This window comes from Colletes latitarsis, chromosome 2 (genome assembly GCF_051014445.1).
Source record: "Colletes latitarsis isolate SP2378_abdomen chromosome 2, iyColLati1, whole genome shotgun sequence".
In the NCBI taxonomy this organism is placed as follows: Eukaryota; Metazoa; Arthropoda; class Insecta; order Hymenoptera; family Colletidae; genus Colletes; species Colletes latitarsis.
The window spans coordinates 17,495,243-17,515,311 of NC_135135.1; the positions used below are offsets into that span (position 1 = coordinate 17,495,243).

General features: G+C 40.7%; 1 protein-coding gene across 1 annotated transcript in view; it reads right to left on the minus strand.

Moving 5' to 3' along the window:
* LOC143351345 (lachesin) overlaps positions 1 to 12,412 on the minus strand; it is a 129,490-nt gene extending 117,078 nt beyond the window's left edge. The window contains exons 1-4 of the mRNA XM_076782827.1: positions 12,209 to 12,412; positions 11,386 to 11,803; positions 10,628 to 10,720; positions 10,378 to 10,529 (exon numbers count right to left, since the gene is read on the minus strand). The gene's annotated coding sequence lies outside the window, so the exon portion shown is untranslated. The remainder of the gene's footprint in view (positions 1 to 10,377; positions 10,530 to 10,627; positions 10,721 to 11,385; positions 11,804 to 12,208) is intronic.
* Positions 12,413 to 20,069: the final 7,657 nt, after the last annotated feature.

Here is a 20,069-nt window from a genome sequence, read left to right on the forward strand (position 1 = left end):
AAGCTACCTCAAACATCATAGCAATCGTGACAATCGAACGTCCAGCGTGCGTAAAATTAAAGCACCGTTGTCGGGAGCGTTAATGGAAATTTGTTCAGCGGGCATGCAATCAAGAGAAAGTGCGGGTCGCAGCTGCCGAAAAATTCAATTACAATTCTTTCTGCTTCATTATCGTAATTAATTAAAATCGATTTGCACGCTCGTTACAGCTGATCGATCGACCCTTGGTTATTTCTAGGTAAGCGCATTTAATCGCATTGTCCGGTCACGTGATAATCAGCGTCTCAATTATACTTAATTGGCGTACCAGCTGAAAAGTACTCCGTCTAATGCACTTACTTTACGTCAATATAACTTACGACCTTCGTTCAACGTGGGATGAAAATTGGCGATGCAGCTTTCAGACGTGTTGAATATTTTAAAGGACGAGGAAACGATTGTAACGAAATTACCACGTTGGAACGTCAACGCGTCTTCTCTTATTTCCGATTTCTTCGTGTAGACATACTCGACACGAAAACAGCACCGCGAGAGTCGATTCGAGAATGGTTAAAAATAGGAACTTTGAGAATTCCTTAAATTTCAATCGTTTCGAGCGATTTCTATTTCTAAATTCGAGAAAAAAGAATTTCGAACTCGTTCGTAGCTCCCGGCACGCACGGTTACAATTCCAATCGAACGGAAAAAAGGGGGAACAATATTTTTCGAGATTTTTGTGAAATTGTTTGAACTCCGTTTCCATTTGCCTCCCTTTGCGTCTCTTGTTTCGAAAATCGAATACTTTTTTTTTGGTAACAGATTTACTTCGTATTTCGAGCTTTTCAGTTTGCATTCGAATTCGCAACAATCCGATTCACGTGTATCACTTCGACGTAAATTCATCTGTCTGCAGATAACAATTCCGAAACAAATCAACGGTGACGGATTTTCTGATGGCGCTGTTCTGTGACGGATACACCGTGAGCGCGATCTGCCTCGCTGAAGTAACTGCCAATTCCGACGAAACATCGTACGTTCCGTATCGCCCCCGAGAAAATATTTCCAACGGTATTAAAAACACGTTGCATTTTATCTATTATGCAACTTTTGATCGCGTTCAACGACGCGGAACGCATACACCGACGATTGAAAATTTCCCGTTTCCCTTAGTGATGCAGAAACATTACAGAAATACTTTTGGCATTCGTTAAAATAAAGTTTCATTTGTACAATCTGCCTCTCACGATTGTTTCGCTATTTGCATCAACGCTTTTTCGTAATTGAAATCACAGTATCGCGAGTTGTTGGATTCGTCTTGATATCGGCTATCACAAAATCTCGAAAAATAATATAACAAGGTGTAACAGACTACGTGAAAAACTCGAACGCGAGTGAGATCAAATTACTTGTACCTGTCTCTGATAAGTGTCACGATTCTGACGCAAAGGTCGCTTTGACAGGATTCATTGTATACAGTTTTCCCAACGCGATGGTATGATTGGATGGGTGCACACCTGGGTACATGATGAGGGATGAAACGAACAGATGACAGGTAAGAGCGAAAGCAGGGAGGAGAACGTTGAGAATGGCGAAGAGGCCAAGAGAAGAGGGGGGAGGTGAGATTGCGAGGAGTTGCTGGGAGAAAATTAAAAGGAGAACGAATGATCGGTTGGAGGGGAACGGAGGGAGGGAAAGCTTCTATGAGCAGCGTCGGGGGCGGAGAGGAGGGAAAAGGAGGTTATGGAAATGGAGGGACAAAGAAATACAAGAATAGGGGAGGGAGGTTAGGATTAAGAGGGTAGAGGGCAGTACTACGTAATATAAAAACGCAGAGGGTTTTCGAAGGAGAGAAACGGAAACTTGGTAACGAGATTTAGACCGAGTATCGAGTGAGCGAGGAAATACGTACAGAGAATGTGGAAATTAGCTGGTCTGTAGGAATAGTTGATAAGTAGAATAAGTGAGGATATATCAAGTACATCGTATATTCGCTAAAATGGATTTCTTTTTTTCTTCGTTACTTCGTCCAAGTCTCTCACTGTATGTTAACAAGTCTTACACGTCAATGGAAACCAAAAGATCAAATGGCTATTGGTTTCTTTGCGAAGGTTTTCTTTGATCTTGGCAAAGTTGATCGTATCTAAGATTGTAATAGAAGTATAAATTGAAACGATGAGCAATTTCAATGGGTTGATTCAATAGGGGAATTCATTTCGTGAGCAATACCCTAATCGAAGGATTCCCGATCGGAGAACGATACTACGAATAGAAAGAAGCCTTTTAGAAAATGGTCCTTTTCAACCACGTCGACGAGATTGTGGTCGTAGAAGTTTTGTCGAAGATTCTTAGAGACGTTTATAACAATTCTGGACTCGTCGTCAGGTTCGAGGTATAACGTATATTCTAATACAATTTGTTTAACTCGAATACAGGACGATTTTAAATATATTTGTTCAATATTTTACTTTTTTTTATGAATTAAATGAGCGAGAACGAACAGTGGTAATGGTAAATTTTAATGGAAAAAATTTTTATTTCAATTAGACGTCTCTCGAGTTATGATTTCAGTCTCGATGTAGTAGCAACAAGTCGCACGAAATATTTTTCAAAACATTTCGTTTCGTTTTCACTATTAAAATTGTATATTCCTTTGGAATGCTTTCAAGATCTACGCGCGCGAGCGCTCGCGAGCAAATTGGCGCCTTCGGTGCGCGTTGACCCATTAAGGGAACCTTTTTCAAGTGCCTCGAGTGTGCTCTGCACCGCGCATTGCTTGCGCGGAAACGAAGCTTAACCACAGCTTAACCTTAAACATCGTTAAATGAAAAGCCAAACGCGTAATTTTAAGCTTTCTCATTAACACTGTATATAATTGTCACTCTTACATTTTATTGTTATTATTACCAGTAATTATTATGTTGCACGTACATCATTACTCGCTCTATTTATCTCTACTTTCCTCTCTTTTCCTCATTTTCGATATTCTATTTCATAGTACATACGATCTTGGTGCAATAGAGACAATTCTTTAAAAAAAATGCATCCAATATTTGTACCACATTTATTTACCCCAAAGAATTCTACTGCATTTGATTTTATCAAAATTAGATTTCAACAATTGCACTTCTAAACACGAAAACTAATTACAGATCGCACTATAATAACAACTGTGGAAACGCATTCAATAAATGAGGTAATTGTATTAATTTCAGCTATTTATCAACGCAATCCAATTACGAGCTCCGCGTGACCTAATTCGAATGAAAATGTTTACATATTTTTATTGTTCGCGATTATATAGAAAAAAAAACAGAGATGAAAGTTGAACCGTTTGACAAGGCAAATATACTGACAAAATAAAATTTGTATGAAAACTATATTTTTGAAATTTCAAGATTATGTTTTTAAAATGTAGTTCTACATTTTTGTCAACATTCTTATTTACAAAAAACAAGCCAACGACGCTTCTCAATTTCCTCTACAGGGTGTTCGGCCACCCCTGGGAAAAATTTTAATGGGGGATTCTAGAGGCCAAAATAAGACGAAAATCAAGAATACCAATTTGTTGATGAAGGCTTCGTTAAAGTTATTAACAATTAAATTAAAAAATTTGAAATCGTTCTGGAAAAATTATTTTCGGCTGCGGGGATCAATTACAATCATTTTTGATGAATAGATATATCCCCGAAATCCTACCCTGTTTCGAGAAAAAAATTCGAGTAGGTGTGAAATTTTTCTACAAAATTAAAAATTTTCAAATCGTTTTAAAAAAATTATTTTTGGTTACGAGGGTCCATTACAATCGTTTTTGGTCAATAGACATACCCCCAAAATCCTAACCATTTTCGAGAAAAAAATTCCTTACCGAAAATGTAATGCCTGACCATACCATTGATATGTTTCACTGAAATTTCATGCGAATCTTTAAAACGTCATAACTTCTGAACGGATTGGACGATTTTAATGTTTAAAAAAGCAAACTACGCGTATTTTGATGGAGAATATATACAAATCGCAAAAATATTCGAAAAGTTGGTCCTTGACCCCGCAAAATGAGAAAAACCCCATAAGAATGATCCAATTTTCAAACAACTATAACTCCTACAATAGTGAATATATTTCAATGAAATTTTTTTCTGGAGTAGAACTCATGGGTACCTACAAAAAAGTATTAGACAAAATTTCCGTAGGACGTCAAACAAAATTATTAAAAATAAAAAAGGAATTTTTAAGAAAAATCGACAGGGGGTAGGTGTCTAAATTTTTTGGCGAAATTGAAAAGTTTCAAATCGTTCTGGAAAAATTATTTTCGGTTGCGGGGGTCGATTATAATCATTTTTGGTGAATAGACATACTCCCGAAATCCTACCCACTTTCTAGAAAAAAATTCTTTAAACGTTAATGACTTCTTAACGAAGCCACCATCGACAAATTGGTATTCTTGATTTTCGTCTTATTTTGACCTCTAAAATCTCCCATTAAAATTTTTCCCAGAGGTGGTCGAACACCCTGTATATAAGATTCCCACGCATACGTACGTGTCCTAACGAAGTCCAATTATTTTCATTAGAAGAAGCTGACCATTCGATTAAAATAAATTTAAATGCAAATTGAATTGTTTCTTCGTGTATGGTTACTAATGGAGCAACCTTTACCGGGATGCATCGAGGCAGCGTTCCCTTCTTTATTATGGAAAACTCGAAAATGGAATCACAATGGCGCAGTACGTATTTCCGTTCCGGGCAGTGTTCCGGGCGCGAAATCTGGACGGAAAAAAAAGGCGGCGACAAAAACAAATAGACAGATACGTGTGGTTAGTTCCAGCTAAAGTTAGCAAATCTCCGGCATTGGTTCGATCGATATCAAGAATTAAATTACCTGGTAATTTATAAGTTTCCAACTACCGCAATTATCGGTTGAATCAGTCTCACCCGACGTTAATCGAAATTCAGAGTAACTCTTAATTAACCTAAATGTACTCCCGCGCAAATCGATGTCGAAAATTTAGTTTCTACGGTAAATTCTATACGTGAAATTAGCTATCCTTATCGAAACCATATAAATTCTACTTTGGATACAATATTTATGCAATTCGGGTTAATCGACGCGTAATAAACCTCGACGTATCCGCCGTTAAACGATTCCCGTGAATATTTCCATTTGCAGATAGTTCATTAATGAGATTTTTGCACGTAAATTTTCGTCGGAAAAAATGGCGAAATCTGGTTCCACGGAGGGTCCCTAAATCTCTACTATTTCAAATCCACAATTGAGGTTCTCTGAGAACACTGAATGCTGTACTATTTAACGAGATCGCTATAAGTTGAAAGAGTTCAATCACGATTCTAGAAATAATGCACACACGCACAGTTAACCCGAATCGAATCGACCTAAAAATCATGCAAATCGTTTGCTTTAACCATAACTTCGTTACGCGAGGAAAGAATAAACGTTGGGAAAGTATCGTACGTCGGAGTGGATTTAACCCAATCCATGAACGATTTTCAATCGACAATCGCTCGGGTACGTGCCTCGTCCAAACACGGCGGAAAAGAACGGGTGAACCGGGGCTGAAAATGGAATATAGAAACTGTACGGCCATCGTGACTTCCGCGGTGGCTCGAACCGAGTAGTTGAGTGGCTTTATCAGGCCTCGTTACTGAGCTAAATCCATGGCACGAGTGGAGGAACATTCTCGTGACGGACGTAAAACCCGAAATGAACTTCCTCGCTTACGGGGATTGCCGTTTTGGCCCACGAAAGAGGGGCAAGTGGGTTGCCTGGTCCAACCGCCGAATACATACAATATACAGCGTGTCCCATTTTAATCTCTAAGTGTACCTCAACTGCTATCGATTATAACAGTCGCTGATTCGAAACGCGATATTTCGAAACGATAAAAAAAAATGTCAAATATCGCGACACCAATGAACTTTAACCCCCCTGGGAGTTGCGATTCATAGTTTACGAAGTTCTGTCGTAATCATCGCTGGGGGTCTGCGTCGGTGAGCACTTCACTTCCTGGCAGGTGCTATGTGTTCGAGGATTAGTTCAGGATGTGGGACTAGTCTAAATGTATCCACGTTCCAAGGTCTGAGGCACAGTGCCGAGGGCTACGCGACTCCAGGGATGTTAAACAATCGAGTTTCAAAACCCTTTGAGGTACCTGTACTCTCCTTGGGTATACGGACTTGACCGGATATAGGGGACTGCTCACAGTAATTACATCACTTATGCTGCATCGTTATTAAAACCGATAACACTCAGTCTACGGGAAAATGTGAGTCGCGAGACGATTGAAATTGACATTACAAAAAAAAAAATTAAATTAAGTCGTAATGCAAGGCTCTCTAAATGCAACCAATTTTACAGAGTTCAAAAACATTTGCAGAAAATAATAAGAAATATAAGAACGACTTTAAATCACTGAAGACAGTGATGTTTGAAGTGAAGATTACGAATACTTTTCAGAATCGTCTTACATTCGATCCTCTCAAAATCGTTTCGAAAATGAATCAATGAGCTAAATCGTCAGACACGACGGAAATTTCACTTGTTCAAACGTCTTCGAACCGCTGAAAACAGTGTTTGAGATCAAGATTAAAAATACAGCACCGTATCGTCTTATATTCGTCTTCTATTCGAACCTCTTGAAATTTCTCCCGAGACGCAAAGTTGCTTACCTCGATGCACGGTTTTTACGAATTGCTTGGTGCAATTTCCAAGGTCTCTCTAAACAAACCGTTCTCCGCAGAACCGTGTTTCGCTAAGGGCTTATCAGTACGCTTATCTGCGCGCAAAGTCTATAAACTTTTCCATACCAGGAGCCTCACAGCTGTGTGTTTGTGTTTCACCGCACACATTGCTTACCTGCACAACGTACCGTGCAAACGTATTTCTGCGTACAGCGTCCCTCTATTCTCGCGCGTCGCGCGAAAGTACACGGCCGCCATTGTGGAGGATATATATCCGCTGCGATCCGTTGTGTTAAATGTACCCACATGCGCGTGGATGAACCGAATTCGAGTGTTACGGGGGGGCTACAAAGGGGATAGAAGGACGACGTCACGCTTCGACTGACTCTCCGTGAGATTGCACACCGTGACCAACAAACTACCACGGTTTACGTGCTGTAACTCGTGCGAAGAACGAACTCGAAAAGGTAGGGGAACGCTGGAGAAAGCCGGAGAAAATAAAGAAAACCGAAAAGAATGGGGCAGCTACGTGCGAACAGAGGTTAGTAAGGCGGATGTCGAAAGGAGAATCGAAGAAAGAGGGAGGGGGGAAAATATGACGACTCGTGGCTTCCGGTTATAGAAATTTCGAACGAAAGACCATGACTTTGCAACGTTAACACTTTCTATAAGAGCTACGTCAATTAACGAATGAAAATGCTTATTTCTGCTAAAAATGTTGAGAACACAACTTTAACTCAGGGCAGATGAACACCAATCTATTAGTATTTAACAACCAAGAATAATTCGACGTTGTCATTTTACCTGACATACTATATTCCTTTGTTTTCCCGGGTAATCGTCCGTCTTGATTATGCGGCTGCATAAGTGACAGAACACGAGTCGTTAGGTTTCTTAATCATTGTTCCGATAATTTGAGTGCTTCTTCTGGCACTCCGCGTGCTCGTATCCAGAGCCATTACCTTTTCTCGTTCTCGTCAACGATCTTGCAAGCAATTTTTCTTATGCAAATGCCACGGCGTATGCCGATTATTTAAAATTATTCCTCAAATTTAGACGACGAGCCCGGCGCTCAAATGCTCCAATTCGATTTACATAAACTCGAAACCAGGTACAGAGTCAATAACCTCGAACCGAACCTATCCAAGTGCTTTGTAATGAGATTCTTCCGTAATCTACCCCTACGCCATCGTTAACATATCCTTCGATAACCTCTTTATATCCTCTGTACAATGCACGTAAACATTAATATTATTTTTAGACGTGGAATAACGAATTTCTTAGAAACGATCCACAGATTTATTCGACCAAATTAAACAACGGAAAATCCTGAGGAGTTCTCTCGAGCGTCACATCGAAAGCAACAAAGAACGTTCTTTACGTATTTCTTTAATAATAAGAACCGTTGTTAATTAAAATAATTCAAGTATCGATAGCCATTGTCGCGGTGGATGAAAAATTTATTTCGCGAAAAGGAAAGAATGCAGCGTACGGAGGACCGTAAAATGGAAATACTAAAACGGAAAGCAGAGAACGATTACGATGCTTGTCCTATCTGCACGGTGGTCCGCACTACAATGGTAGAGATGCTTTCGCGGTCTCTTAGGGGGACCCGTGTCGAAACCGTTCCACGTCGAGTTCCTTTCTGTATTACACGGTTTATCAGAGAAGCCAACCTCGGCCAAGGATGGGACGCATTCACAACCGACACTGGACTCGGGGAACCATCGATCGATCGATGGATTTTACTTCTTCGTCTCCTCGACTAACCGAAACGTGCCTTTTGTGCCGAAGAAAACGTGTACCCGATCGGCCCGCGCGACATGTACTCGAACAAAGCTCGATTTATCGATTTTACGTCCATTCGATTTTCTTATCTCCCTTCCACACTAATAACACCGTTTGCATGAGGCGACGCTTAATCAAAAACGAAAAAAGAAGGATTAACGCGACGGTCCAATCGAACGTACAATTTTACGTGAAAATTCTGATGAAAATATTTAGACCCTTATAATTTTTTACAAAGACAAAGTTTTGGACAAAGTTTTGGAGCCGTGTCACCGATGCAACGGTTTCTGTAAAATTTTTTGACAACACGATCGCCCACTAGCCTAGTCCCAAAATCCCCTCTTCATTGTTCCTACTCCGACGTTGAAGCTTCGTCAGGCATACAAGGATAGATGGAAATTTGCGCTAATAATATAAATTGTAACATTTATTGCATTATTCGCGTTACTCGTAATGTTTCATTTTTTACATATAAAATGAAACAATGTAATGAATGTTCGAATCTATATTATTAACGAAAGTTTCTACGGGCAGGCAACAGCGTGTGTATACATTTTAATGCTAAAACTCGAACAATGAAGTAACGAGAAACAAACCATATTAACTAAAATTCAGCAGTCACGAACGTAGCAAAATTGATGATAACATGCAGTGGCTTTTGAAATAACGTTTAGTTAGACGATATAACGTGAAAACGTCGTATAAACTTGTACGGAAAAACCACGTGAAAGTAATTTTACAGATTTATACGACCACAGACACAGTACATCTGTTAATATAACAGTGATTAAACCATAAAATCCCGAAAGAAATATATCTATGGAAACGGGTGGTTTATTTGGTTTTGAATTGTTAATCGACTTTTCCTACTGTTCTTTCATCAGAAAATGGAACGTGTCCTCGTTATCTCGCGCGTATTATTGCGCTATGCACAAGAATACACCGAAACAACCTAAACGTATCAACGACAAAACAAACGAACATTTAGCACACAATCAGAGCCGTGAGAAATAGCTTTGAAAATGGAATGAAGCCACATAATGTGAACTGGAATGGCTGCTATTTGAAGCTACGACTGTACTGCGACGAAATCGAGTAAATATGCAGTTTTGAAGACTTGATGCAATATCCTCGACGCAATGACATTTAGAAACGGCACTATGGCATTGCGGTAAACGTTAAAAATTGCTATTACTAAGCATCATATCGATAAAAATTAAATAACTTTAACCGTAGTTTCGATTCTCCTCTTAATTAAATTTCAAAGTATCTGTATACAAAACTAAAGTAATATTAACAAACGTAAACGCGCATGTATGTACAATCCTTATATAAAATTTTCAATAGAAAATTGGTCGAAAAAATTCTTCTTACAGTTCCTCTCGTAACAAGTTCCACGTTTCCACCTTTAGCCATAAATTAGTCTCGTAAGTTGTGAAATGTTTCCCAACGTTTGGAACACTTTCGAAACATTCAAAGGCGTGTCTTCGACCAACAGCGCTGGGAATTAGGATGCAGATGGTAACGCACACTCTGTACGAAACTCAGCAACGGTACACGGGCAGAAGAAGAAAAGCAATATCGTGCGTAATGACAGGAACTGATGAGAGAAAAAGGAAGGTGGCGAGGAAAGTTAAGGCAGAAGAAAATACTTTCGGAGCGTCTTAACGCGCCGTGCCGTGTACGTATTCTGAATTTTCGAGAGGGGCACCCGCGCACGGAACGCGCGTTACGGTTTCTTCTACTAACATCCGGCATGAATTTAGTTCTTGAAAGGACACGATACTAAGAAGAAGAAACGGAAGAAGAGACGTCAGAACTGCAAGGGAGTAGTAGTACGGGGAACGAGCACGAGAAGAAGGAAGAGAGGAGGGCAGCTGATGGCTTGACGATATCTCGGACTCTCGAAACTTACCAGATAGACGAACTCCATGAAACTTTCCTGCCGCTTTCCTGCTCCGGCTCCATGATAGTTAAAAGTTTGCACGGGGGTTGGTGTTGATCTACTTCACCTGCGCTCGGATTAATCGTGATTCCGTATAACGGAGTGACTTAAGGGACCGCCGGCTGCAATGTAGAAACGATGGCATAAGGTAAATTGAAATAAAAAGAAAATAGAACCGAGATAAACCGACCGTCCACGCGTTCGAATTCACGATACTCACCGGCAGCAGCTGGACCAATCACTGAATCATTAATTTCAGCACTCCAAAGTCCCGAACTGTCGCGTTGGAGTCCTCAGAGGAGTCGGGGATGTCCTGCAACCCACACGATTTTTTACGTAATTTGTTATAAGAAAAAAAGTTCCATAATAGAAACCTTCAGATTTCTTTTGTAATTCCTGTTACTGCAATTGTATTCGGTAGAAACGTTTGAAATTTTCCCTGATATATCGAGCGAATGCTAATGAACGCCGAATTAAATCTAAGGGCGTGCTGCAGCAGTATCGCTGTGAAAGAAAAAAAAAAGAAAGAAGGTTAACCGTGCTCGCGAAAAGTTCGGGTTCATTATACCGGGGCTCGTTTCCAGCATAAGACATTATCAGAAATCGGATGTTTATCTGGAGTACAGGGGCGAAAGTAAGCTAATCCTCCTGTTTATATCTCGGAATTGAGCAGCCGCCCAAAGAAAATATACAATGGTAACGAAAGAAATTAGTGTGTTCTTGCCGTGGACTATCTAACTAAGAGAGGGAGTAAAAAGAATTGGAACCGAGTGGACGGAGGGTAAGGCGGGCGAGAAAATTATAGTACAGAATTAGAGATAGATAGATGGAGAGAGAGAGCGGGATTAAGGTTGTTGAGAGACGAGAAAGGACGAAACGGTATACTGGGTTAAATTCATTTGCATGGCCCCCTCGTGTCTCTTTCGAACTGCAATACAAGTCATTGGGTTCCCCTGGTGTCAACGGGCATGTACACACCTGTGTTTGTGCCCGTTTGCACGTGTGTGTATTCGCGAGGCTAGTTGCTTTTTCCGGTCGGCGTAAAAAGAACCTGGGCGGGCCCCTAAGAGAAGCACATCGGCTAATCCGATTCCGTCTGTGTGCGACCGACTCGCGTCTACTTCTCTTTCTCTTACATCCTCCGTTTTTATTCCGTTTCCTTCACGTGTACAATCGTTTCGTCCTTTTTCCACCCGACGAACTTTCCCCGTCCGTCGAACGGCGCAGAATTTATTTTCCCCGTACAGAGAACTCGAGACCTGCCGGGGATTTAAGCATGCCTGCTAAGATCTCCGTCTTTTCTCTCTTTTTCTCCCTCCCGTCTTCGATTTTCTTCTCTGCTTTTTGTTCGCGCCTCTTGCTCATTCTTGCCCACGCTTCCCCGATGCCAACGAAACTATAAAATGCAGAGAAACGACGTCAGGCACGAGTTGAGTATCCTCCATTGATTTTTCCGCGAATAAAATTATTTGTTCAATTCGTCACAATTGTTATAGATATTGTAGAATTATTTTACTGCGGTAATAACGTTTGACCAATCATTTGAGGAATCTCCTGTGCAACATGTTATAACGTACTGATATCTGACCATCGTGGCCACCACCTTGGCTTAGTCATGCACAATTAATAACAGCCGAACTCGCCCGCCCGTTATTAATGTCGTTCGGTATTCTAATTGAAGTCGAGGCTATCGATTTCTGGATTAATACTAATTACATATCATGAGAAACAAAGCGCGGTACCCTCACCGAATCGCGCCAAGACAATGAAATCGTGTTATTGTAATTAATTAAAAGATTACTATGTGCAAATTCGTGGGATGTAAGGCCTGTCTCTCCTGTAGAATACGTCGTTGGTCTCTTCATGGTGTTTAGAACAATCAAGACAGCGATAGAATACCTAGAAAATATTAAAATAACGTTAATATTATCCAAGATAAAGAACAAATTTTGCACCGAACACCTCATAAGTATCCTTTGTCAGTAGGACCATTCAAAAAGGTTCCTAGATACCTGGATTTTATAATCATTGGTGTCCCGTGCAAATAAAATTCTATCTATGGTAACGTTTCATAATTGAAAATGTAAATAAACGGTGAATTCACGCACTTTGGGCCACAAAACGACCAAGTAAAAGTCAAGTAGATAGAAAAGAGGAAGTAGTGGATAAATCCAAAGGAACGAAGGATCAGAGAGGAAAAACGAAAAGGGAACATTGCGACGCTTCGATTGCACCTGGCTGCTTCGACGTTCTCCAAGCGGCTTGACGAGCGATTTCTTTGACTGGCTGGAAGCTTATGAACGAGCAAAGAGGAAATGCAGTCGACATTACCCAATATCAAAGGTGAGCGAACAAAAATGAACTTTGAACGGAAGTGTAGTTTGGCAGAGACAGTCGGCAGTGTGTACACTAGAAAGGCTAACGACGGGGCAATTTGTTTTCGTTAAATTAGATGTCGTCTAAGTATCTGAACTGTAGCTCAAAGAACGTTTCAGTAAGTACGTACACTCGACTCGATACCACAGTCACATTTCTTTGAATTCGAATACAGTCATTTCCTCGAATTAATTTCCAAATTCGCTAACAATAGAATAATCTAAGCTAAATATAAAAGTAACAATTAGATTCGGGGTAACTACGAAAATTTCTTAAGTCTGTTGTTTTTATAAGACGAGTAAAGCGTTAAATTAATTTATACTATCGGTAAATGTTGCGAATCAGAGGAAGAAATTGTTTATTGTGAGACGCGTAAGACTCCAGGCGGAATTGATAAAATATACGATAGTATGTACGATCGCGTTGCAAGTATTGGATAGCAAAAGTCGTAAACGAGTAGCGTGGAGCAGAAGCAAGAGATTGGCATCAAAAGAAGCTGGGAAAACGGAGGAAAAGGTGATAGGGAGGAACAGGAGGATGATTCCGGAGAGACGTAAAGGCGAGAGGAAGACTTTGCGAGCAGAACTACTAGCAGATGGATGAGGAGGAACGTGAAAAGAGGAACAGGGGATAAAGGAAAAAGGGAAGCGGAAGGTGAGCTCGAGAATGAGGAGTTAGAATCGATTCGAGTGTTTCGTGTACGTAGGGGATGCAACGTTCCGCGTTCGACTGTGATCCTTCAACCGGAAACGACGCAATTTACATGAGGAATCGGAGTAAGGCGTCTCAAATGTAAGTAGCTAAGCTACAGACACGTACATAATTTCGATATCGATCGATCGATATGTGCCACGGGGTCCTACGTATCGTCCTGTTTACAGATCTTCTCTGGAGCCGACTAGCGGCGGAAACGCTTAAAGGGATTCAAAGGAACCGGGCGCCCTGAACTTCGAGAAAAATAAATTCATCGTTCCGCTGTGATCGAAAGAAAATTTCTATTTTCGATAGCAATGAATATTATTGCCGATTACATTGTTTAAACTTTTGCTTAATTAAAGCAGAGTAAGAGCCGACGTATATCATTCTGAAAACGATAGAGGAATTTGTTACGAGATGTTGGTGTTTCGAAAGGTTGGAATTTATATCCGAACAAGTAATGAAAATAGCTTTGACACAGATGCGGAGATAGTTCACGTTGTACCGCGGAGAAAAATGCAATCGTATCGATAGATCGATATAAAGTACCGCTACATATTTCCTTCTTTCCTTCGTATCAATATACCCCCCTCGAAAATCGAGTTGTAAACATAGTTATTGGAATTATCGAGCGACACACCGTGGCGTGTTTCACAGACACCGGCTTTGATTTCAGTAGCTTCCGGGCTCGCTAAATCCGAGCAAAGAGAACAGTGAAGCTTCAAGGTTTAATTTTGTCGGGTGTGCCTATCAAACGGCGAAACATCAACGAACCTACGAGGCATAACCATACGATATACGCTCTGCCCGAAATGGATGCAGAGCCGTTAGCATCCGGATAAATCGGGTACACGGGGAGTCAGGGAATATCATACTTTGCAGCGCGATCGTTGTTTCTAGCAATAAACGAATTAGCCTTCCTTCTATCGGTAACGAGGTCGTTCCAACGAAAAGTTAAATCGACTAAACGGTTTGAATATGTATGGAAGACATAGATTTATAAAGCGCTGGTATCGTTATCGGCGAACTTGCATGTTAATATAACGTGTACGCGTCGGAATGGTCGAGCAAGCGGCGCAGAAACGTCACAGGAAGTATCCTATCTCCCAGCGAGGGCGACCGATCGGCAGATACCATCATTGTTAAGTAACAATCGGCCGAATGGTAACGTCGAATAATATTAAGTTACGAATTCCGCTGGGTAATGCCGCACTGACAGTGAAAATCGATTTCCGCAACAACTAGTTTCTACTTCGTATTTCCCCTTCGACCGAAGCCCAGTTCAACCTCGATTCGTACGAGGCTCCCCTGCCACTGTACAAACTCGACAACCCCCTTTTTCCTGCGCAGTCGGCTGGGATTCCTGCCGTTTCGGCTCATAAAAGAGTAAAGTCTTCGTGATTCGTTAATTGCAACGACAAGAAGAGGACACCCCCTCGGTTCGAGACCGCACCGCGAAATCGATAGACATTTCCCTGATTTCCGACGAAAGGAAACGCTCGACGAATTTCAGTTTCATTAATTTCGCAGATCTCGCCGAGGGTCCTGCAGCACGCCACTTGAACATTGTCGTCGACCGAAGAAGTGCCCACTTGAAAATTCCAATCACACCCGTTACCGATCAGATGCGAGAAAAAGAAAATTTTCTTCGCGACATTTAATCGGAACTATTCGATGAATCCAAATCGGGGGGGAGTCTGCTACCATCCAGCTCGGAGATTCTCGGACGGTGTACCATCGCATCCAGAGGAAATGCAACGGAGCAATTACGCCCCCGTTCGTGCTAAAATGTCCATTTTTTGATCGTTACAATTTTGTTACACGACGTTACAAATTTTTCTTACGTCTCTGGATAATAATCTCTAAGGACTAATTTTCGTACTAGACTGGGCTCGAGCTCCATCCGTTGTCATTCCGACGGGATGTTTAATTGATTAAAAGTAATTTTCATTACCGTGTACGTATCTTCTCCGGTAGTATTCTTAGGTGAAATTAATCGCGGATATTCTTCAGTGATGTAGAAGCTAGAATCCGTTCGTCTAAAAAAAAAAAAATAGCAAGTTGTGTCGAGATTATGTTTGTGAAGAAAGAAAGAAAATTTGGGAAAATAAATTTAAAAAAATACCTATGCACTTCGCGGTAAAATTGAAATTGTTGATTACGCTCCTGGTAACATTTATGAAGACTTGACTTGCGCCATTCTGTATTTTTCTTCTTCGTAGATTAAGCATTAGGAAAATGTGTACATTTATATGAAATTTCGATTCCCTGACGTGCTAGAGATGAATAGTTCACGTCGGATGATGGATCCATTTGGGGTAACTGCAGTTGGTTTGGACATCGCGTTACAGAAATGCAGGATAATTTAACAGCTTAAGATAGATTGCTAAAGAAAGTGCCTGGGGTGCTAATAAAATTGAAGAAAGAATTTTCTTGCTTCGCCGTTTCAATATTGTGAACAGAGGGATGATCTAACAACGTTGCAATAATATAAGGTGCTTTTAAACTAACGATACAACCTGAAATATTCTGACATCTTTTAGAACAGTAATTTTGTAGAATAGTAAAGGAATCAAGGTGAGAGGATTCAACGAATTATTATGTTATGATATCTAAAAACTAAAAATGTCCATTAAAAAACCTGACAGGTTTTGTTATTCGTTGTAACGGCGAAACGCGTACATATACTCGACATCGTTTAAACAGTTTGTACAATGATATATGAATGTGCATTGCAGAATGCACAGTAAAAGCGATACAGCGTTTGCGTTACGCTTTTGTCGGCCATTTGGTTATCCGATAAATGCACTATTCAGATCATACATCGACGTGTCAGTTGAAGTTCGAAAAGGGCATAATTCGTTGAAAATACTGACTCCGTTTCTGACCTCATAATGTGAATTTACAAGTAGTATTAATCACTATCTTTCCTAATATCGTCAAAATACTAAAGTACGTATTTCATGGACCAATCTGACAAAATATTTTCCCACTTCTTTTATCTAGAGAACAAACATCTGAGACTGATTTACATATTATCTCGTTATGATTTATCTCGTCTATTTATTTAACATAAATATCCTAACAAGTTATTCTGCACAGTAACTGTAAACGTATGTTACACACAACATTCAGTGAGCGATATTTGTGTACACGAGCGAGAGAAGTACGATCGAGAGCTCTTTACATATGCACGCAACCAAGGATGTACACACATAAGCGTCGATTTGTGTGCACGAGCGCTATATTTCGCCGATAACGATATTGACAGTGATTAGAACATTCGATTAGAACTGCATCGTACCAGCAAAATTGATTGTTATTTCTACCTGCGATGTGTTCATTCCTTGAAACTTCGGTTGAGCTTATTAGGTATACGTTCGTTCTTGCAACAATAAGTGATTTTTCTTTCTTAACCATCCGCACACGTTCGAACGAAAACAAGATAAGAGCAACGGCACCCCTCACCCCCCGCCGGTACGAACAATAGATATCACGATTGCATCAGCAAAACTTCAAATCGATCTCGACGGACAAGGCTTTCAACGAGGGAATAAGGCAAAAGGGCCAAGACGACGGAAAGGAAAGAGCGTACGAGCAGAGCCAGAAAATTGTAGGTAGGAACGTAGAACCGAAAGAATCGAAAAGAATCAGAGGAAGAACAAAGATTATAAAAAGTCGACGGGAGCGTGCAGTCAATCAAGAATACGTACAGTCAAGGTCACGTTTCAAGCCTCGAACGTACATCAAAATGTATCACAAAAGATTAAAATAAAGAATAATTATTAATTTGAAATTAAAAATCTGTGGGTTTGATTGGACAGAAAATTTCATATGTGTCCAATTTCTATGAACGTAACGACGCGCCAATGCAATATTTTGTCGGCCACAAGAGGTTAGGTGATTGCGACGCCGAGCAGTAATGTGTTAACACAATATTTACGAGCTCCTCTTGTATCTCAACTCGAAGGGACTAATGCCGCGTGAAAGAAGGGATTAGACCGGAATTTATGAAAAAGAACGAGTACGGGGCAAAGAATCGGGAAGAGGGACAGAAAACCGAGGCCCGGATGAAAGGAAGTTACGACTGACAATTTGCAGACGCGCGGACAGCAAGAATGGCGGGTCGAGGGGTCTTCGATGAGGCTATAGAAAAGCACGGACGAGCATCAGGAGTAAGTAGAAAAGCAAAGGATACCTCTACAGGTGAAAAGAAAGGCTGCGGCAGTTACAGCGATGGTGATAGCAGCGTGGGATATCGGTGGTGGTGAGTTAAGGTTAGGTTCAAGTGTGTGCAGAAGCGAGGCAGGACGCTACTCGTTTGCAGGATACTGACGGCGTGTGTGCCAACGATGGTGAACGCGCCCGGACATCGATACAGCTCCGCCGCCACTTTGCCCCTGATCCTCTCTGACCCTCTCTGATTCCCGCCACCCTCTTGCACACGCACGTATATACACCACAGTCACAGTCTCGTATACTCGTTCGCGTACCATTAACTCCAGCAACAGAACCTACCTCTATCTTGTTCTGTCTCTGCTTCATCCACATTCGTTTACCTTTCTCTCTAACTGTCTCTGTCACCAGCGCACGGTAAACGAGCGTGCCGTGCACCTTCTCCTTTCGCCTTCTGCTTCTCGATAGTTCCGTCGGTCTGCTATCTTTCCCAGTTACTCGTCTCTTAATCCGTGTGTTAATCAAAATGTTCACGATCGTTAAAAAACCGGGGTTCTCGGGTGTTCCAAGTGTTCTGTTTTCATCAATCAAAAGCATAGGGTTTTCTTCTTGTTATTTATATATTCGTGTGTTTTGAGAGCTATCGCTGGCACACCTAAAACAATTTTGGACCAAATTACTAATACTCCAATTACTGTCAGGACAAACGACCCAACTACTGTACTCTAAACATAAAATCAAATTCATGTATTAACGAAACTCGACAATACTACATGCTTCTATGTATAAATGAAAACGTATTATATAGGGTGTTCGGCCACTCCTGAGAAAAATTTTAATGGGAGATTCTGGAGGTCAAAATGAGACAAAAATCAAGAATGTTAATTTGTTGATTGAGACTTCGTTAAAAAGTTATTAACGTTTAAAGTTCCGCCTGTAGAACGGCAATCTGCGTGCATGCGATAGTGGTTCTCACTCAGCATGAGAAACTCTACTTACTGACTCATCGACAGCCTTACAGTTTTTTGAGTGAGAACCACTATCGCGTGTATGCAGCTGTTCGCAGATTGCCTCTACAGACGGAACTTTAAACGTTAATAACTTTTTAACGAAGCCTCAATCAACAAATTGGCATTCCTGACTTTCGTCTTATTTTGGCCTCCAGAATCTCCCATTAAAATTTTCCCCAAGGGTGGCCGAATACCCTGTATACTGTAGTATTACAAATATAATGGCTTTGAGTTATGACAGTGTTTTGGAAAGTCTGTTTCGAGCGGTTTAATACACGACAACGTCGTTCCTTTCTACGAATATCTGCGTAGGTACGCTTGGAAAGATGAATAGTTTAGACGAAATAGATTTATAGGGAACTGCTTACAGCAGTAGTGAACGAATGCAGTAATCCGTTGTACTTTCATTATACGTGTCATCCAGAAATTCACTGTATAATCGCGATACGCCGGTAGCCCAGGAAACTCCCCGAGCATCGTTATCTCCGCGAGCATGGATTTTCTATCCTATGATCGTTTAATATCCCTCAAGTACCTATATAACTGGTATTCGTGGCTCATTGTCCTGAATAAACGGCCGATCGAACGTGGTTTCGACGTAAGCTTCGGTAATTCGATCCGGCGACTTTGTACGTCGACTCGTTAAGCCGTCTTAAAGCATCGTTTTAGGTGGATAGAACGACGGCTTTTCGATTCGAAACCGCAGCTTACTTTCAACCTCGCTGCATCACACGGAATTCTTTCAATTTTCATTGTTTTTGATTACAAAGAAACATGATTTACGCCTTACAATCGTATCGCAATAATGTATTTGATGAATTTCAGTCTGGTTGGTTTTGAAATTGTTTTACGAATAAATACCCACCTGGGGTACTTGTAGACACCCCTTTGGAAAGTAGAACATGGAAACACTTGCAACCACCTAAGGAAAAAGTAGAAAAAAAATCATAAAATGATCAACTCTTATTAAAACTTTGGGGTTTCATATAATGTAACTAATTAGCTATAAGACAGCAATCGTGAAAACTGAACAACAAACAAAGGAAATACTTTCTTTTTTTATTCATAAAAAAGTAGGTTTGGTTCCCATTATCCAGGGTAGAGGATACGGAACCAACATACGACGTAACCAGATCCTTTTGGGTAATACGAACTAGTACAACATAAATCTGAAATTTAACAAGTAGTTTTGAAAACAAATTGTATCAATGCACATTTTAAATATATACTCACATTTTATCCCAGAATAGTCTTGTTTACTATTGTGAGCTGAGACGTTGGTAGTCGGTACGGTCGCAGGGGTAAAATGAGTAATGGCTTGCTCTGCTTGTCCCTACCTTTGACGCTTTCGAAACCTCCAAACATGACAGACGTTTTTATAGTAGACTTCTAATATCTTCGAGA